Genomic DNA, 5,015 nt, shown 5'->3' with positions numbered 1-5,015 from the left:
TTGAGTTTCATTATTTAATGAGTGAAGGAGAGACACCAGATGATTTCTCAGTTCCCTTCCAGGTCTGACGTTGTTGGGCTCTAGGATTCTTCCAAGACTGGTTATTTTTAGTCAACACAGAAAGCAGCAAAGATAACCAGAGTAGGATCTGTGGCATTGTGTTTTCCATGCACAGAGCTTTCCTTAAAGGTGCTGTAATTGAGCTGGGCTCTGTTCATATTTTTTGCAGTTCTGGCATATTCGGTGGCTCCTCTGCCTCTCTTCTCACCATTAGCTCAGTTGGGCCCTGAGAACCTGCAGCCAGTTCTCTCCAGCTGAGGTCTCTGAGGCACAACTGATGAGAGAAAGTCTGGATTTATCCATAGAACCACCTTTGTGTGTCTAGTGCATAGCACAGGGGCATGTCTGGGGTCAGTTGAGCAGCATGTGGTAAAGCACTCTATGCTCATGAGGGAACAGCATCCTTGGCAGAAAAGTTGCTACTAGGATCTTATTGACCAAAATTCTAGCACAATTTCCCTTGGATTTTTTTTTCAATTTTGATGAAAATAATAAACCATATTTCCCACTTATTTTTCCTCAGAAGATACTTGTCTTTCCTAATTATGTAATTGCTGCCTTAATACTCCTTGTGGACTGATGTATTATGGATGAAAAAATTGGGGTTTCCAAAAAGGAGGGCTGTGGAAAGGAAATGAAATCCGACTTCCCAAGATTGTGCTTAAGGCCCAGGAGACTGACTTATAGGACCAGGGTGGGATTTTGTTTTGTTGTGGGAGGCATGTAGAGTATGGGGAGGGACTGAATTATCCTGAAGCAACACAGGAACGTTTTGGAGGCTACAGTAAGAGGTGAAAGGGATAGGGAAAATGACATCAAGAGAGGGACACCCAGAGGAGAACAGAGTCATCTCTGTTCCTCAGTTCCTTGAGTTCCTGGTATGAGGCTTACAGTGTGACTCCTCTTCTACATGGCCCCATGGTATCTTTAGTAAAATATTCATTCAGTGAGATGTGATTGAGAGGGTCTATTTTTTAGACTTCTTGGAATGCATAGTCTTGCTTCAAAATGCACTAGGATAAAAATGGAGGCTACCTAACAGAGGCAGACATTTTTGTGGCCATGGTTTTCCCTAGAATGTAGTCCTTGAGAGGGAGGACTGTGTCATTCAGTCAGTTTTATTTGCTGAAAGACAATTGTAATGCAAACAAAGGGAGGGACCAATAATTCCAGGAACTTGTAATATGATTTGATATTAAATATGTAAGTTATAGAAAATAGGACCACCTGAATATTTTCATGGAAATACTGTCACTGTGGAAATAGACCATAACCATAGGACGGTAAAAGAAGATATTCATTGAACAAATATTCACGCACACTTACCTCGTAGTAAGCACTGTGCCAAGCACTGGGGACCTCGCTGAAGAATCACATGTGCATATGGTCTCCACATTCATGGAGTTTACATTTCAGCCAGAGAGACACACATTGAATAATATAATTGCTATTCTAATAGGTGCTAAAAAGAAGTGCAAAAGTAATAAAAAAAAGAATGTAACAGAGAGATCTGCCCTGGTCTGGGAAATCAGAGAAATTTCTCTGAGGAAATAAGATTTAGCTAAAATATGATGGTTGGGAAGAGAGAATCAATTTACTGGAAAGGAAAAGCAACAGAAAGAGCACAAATAAAGGCCCTGAGGTAGCAAGCATAATGACATGTTCATAGAATGGAACCAGGAGAACAGAGGAAAGAGGGGCAGGGTATTCAGGAACTTTAACCACTTAGTCTTAAAACTAGGGTTTTAGGTTAGTTTTAGCCTAAAAACAGGCTGAGGCAAACAGGCTGCCTTCAGTTTGCCTTAGATGTCCGGAGTTTCAGCACTCAGAGTACTACATCCCCGGAAATTGCTTTGTTTCAAGCAAATGGGAGCAAGTTTCCCAAGACTGTCCCAATTTTAAAGCCAAGAGACCCACATGTTGGGCCTCAGTCTTGGGCGCCCCAGGACATTTGGTCACCACACCTCAGGGTAATAGAAAACCATCAGTGGAAATGGCATGACCTGATTTGAGCTGCAGGCAATGGGCCTGGACTGGCTGTGGGGGCAATTCCCCATCTGTCATTTGTACAACTGAGTGACTACTGGGACCTATCACTGAGATAGGAATCAGGAAGAGGAAGTCAGTTTGGGAGGTAAACCATCAAGAGCTAGGAGTATTTATGTGAAGTTGAAGGACCAGTGTGTCTTCCCTACTGTGGTGTAGCTGGCTCTCTGGAAAAGCTTCTGGGTGGCCTGGATCTGTGAGTGAAAAGCTAGAGAGGAGATACTTACTGGAAGTTATCAAATAGTAGCTGAGACTTTTCGGAATGACTGAGATAAACTAAGGAAACTGTGGAGTAAGAAAGGAGTCTAGTAACTAAGGCCGGAGTAACTTCAATATTTGAAAATTTAGCAAATGCAGATAATTCAAGAAACAAGGCTGAGGAAGTACTGCCAGAGATGTAGGAAGTAAACGGGGAGACCAGTTGTCAGGGCACAAATGGCTTTCCGGAAAGAATAAAGGATCAGTGTTTAGTCTGAAGGAATCCTCAAAAAACCCCACTGAATTTTGCAAAGTAGAAGTCATTGTTAAAACTATGTGTACTTTCATAGTTGAAATTATTAACAAATACTTTATTTTTTTTAATATTTATTTATTTATTTATCTTGAGAGAGAGAGAAAGAGTACAATCAGGGGGAGGGGGAAAGGGAGAGAAAGAAATCCTAAGAAAGCTCCACAGTGTCCGTGCAGAGCCCAATGTGGGGAGGTCGATCCCTCAAACTGTGAGATCATGACGTAAGTCAAAATCAAGAGTTAGATGCTTAACTGACTGAGCTACCCAGGTGCCCCTTAACTTATACATTCAAGAATAAGTTAATAATGTCAACTCCTGGTGCATAAGTACTATTTGGACCCTAAAGAAATACTAGGTTGCACTAGGAAGGGACAAAAATACATAAACTCCTTTCAATAACCCAATACAGAATTCAGGGACTTCTTTGCAAGATTTATTTATATGATATCAAACTGCTTAGTTCCTTGGAATCATAAGCCAGGAATTTGGGCATGTTGGTGCTGTGTGGGTCACATCTCAAAGGTAACACCAAAATGTGGGGGGATATGGTTTCTATTCAATGTACTTTGATTGTACAAATCATATTAACTGCAAACACCAAAAAGAATACAGTGATTTTTCACAAATATACAGAAAAATGTTTCATCTTTAAAGAAGTATTACAGTAGGGATTTAAAACACTGTTTCAGCAAAGGGTCTGAAGTAAATATTTTAGGCTTTGAAAATGGGAAGGCAAAATCAAGGCTATCTGCTGGTATTATTATGTAACAAGAGAGAAAATAAATTTCCACAAACTTGATTTATTTGTTTGTTTGTTTGCATATATGTGAGTTAGTTTTTGTAAAACATGTCTACTAATAAAAGAATGATTTGGAATAAAAGGAAAGTTAACTGAGGTTCAAAGCCAACCTCCAGAAACACCACTGCCGCTTCCACCACAGAGTGAAGAAAACATGTTGAAATGAGGTCTTGCCTCCCAGGGGTTTCTGAACCCAAGGACTGCCAGATCTCCAAACATCAAGTCCAGCTTTGTTGGCCACCCTGTCTGACATGTTGGGTCCATGCCAACATCAATATTACACATTAATGAAAAAGTTGTTAAAATTCTTAATTCAATAAAGACAAAGAAAACCAAGCATGCAATAAAAATTTTGGAGTATTTATGAGTCAATCCCAACATCATTACACTGACAGGTGTTGTAAAAGACCCTGGGCCTCTGTTGTTGAACACATGAACAGCACACACTTCAAGCAATTGTACCAGATGTTAACAGACTGATTCTTGATTTTACATGTGTGAGATTCTGAAAGTCCTAGAGTATGATACTCCACTACACAGCATAGGAATTAGGCACAGAGACATGAAGTTCCATAATATCATGACGGGTCATGAGCCCAGAAAGCTGTAGCTAATACATTGGGGTTTGGCTGAGTTTTACCATCCTGATTAAGGTTATAATGTCCAAATTGCTTCCTGATACTTCAAAGGTCTTGAGCTACTGTAGGCTATAAGATGTACAATTATACATAAGTCAGATACGTGGAGCTTGGGTTGTATGCTGGCAAGTATGATCTTCTGGAAGGAAGGAGCCATTTTTTCCATGGATGTGACAATTACAATCAGTTGTTGAAAACAGCCAAGGTTCTGAGGTCAGAAGACTTATATGACCATATTGACAAATGCAACATGGAATTTGATACACCTTTCAATGGTATGTTGGGCAGATGCTCCTATAAGCAATAGGAATTCTTTGTTCACAGTGTAAACCAGCACCTTGTCAGCTCCGAGGCCTTGGATTTCCTGGAAATGCTTTGACAATCTGACTTCCCATCATGGCTCACCACAAAAGAGGCCATAGAGCACTCTTATTCCTACACTGTTGTGAAGGACCAAGCTCGAATGGGCTCATCTAGCACATGGGAAGGAGGGGTGGGTGGCAGTACCTCTGTCAGCAGTGCCAATATGATATCAGGGATTTCTTCAGTGCCAACCCCTTCACCCCTCAGACCCCTGTCAGGCTCACCAGTGATTATGGCTGCCAACATCCCCTTGGGATGTTTGTTCCTGCCACTTAGAAGTACTGACCTCTACTGTCTCCTGATCCCTAAACAGAGGCAGGGGAGTCCATTCTCTTCTTGGTGCAACTTGTGCCTGGTAGGGAGGAGTGAAATACTTCAGAAGCACCATGTCTGAACCATTGCTTGTGGATTTATAACAGTTCAAATCATTAAAAAAATTATAAAGGCTGATTTTCTTTTTTTTAACTCAAACTTTTCATAACTCAGGGATCCCCTAAAAATTACCTACACGTGGAATATTTCATACATAAATTTTTTTCTTCCCTTCTACATTCAGTTGCTCATCATTAAAGGACAACGATAAAACAGCCTCAACCCC

The 5,015-nt window shown here is 40.7% G+C and overlaps 1 pseudogene; it reads left to right on the top strand.

Moving 5' to 3' along the window:
• The first annotated feature begins 3,720 nt into the window (after window positions 1-3,720).
• On the top strand, window positions 3,721-4,811 carry LOC102960038 (annotated as a pseudogene).
• The last annotated feature ends 204 nt before the right edge of the window (window positions 4,812-5,015 follow it).

This window comes from Panthera tigris, chromosome A3 (genome assembly GCF_018350195.1).
Source record: "Panthera tigris isolate Pti1 chromosome A3, P.tigris_Pti1_mat1.1, whole genome shotgun sequence".
Classification (NCBI taxonomy): Eukaryota; Metazoa; Chordata; class Mammalia; order Carnivora; family Felidae; genus Panthera; species Panthera tigris.
This window is presented reverse-complemented; position numbering and strand designations above follow the sequence as displayed.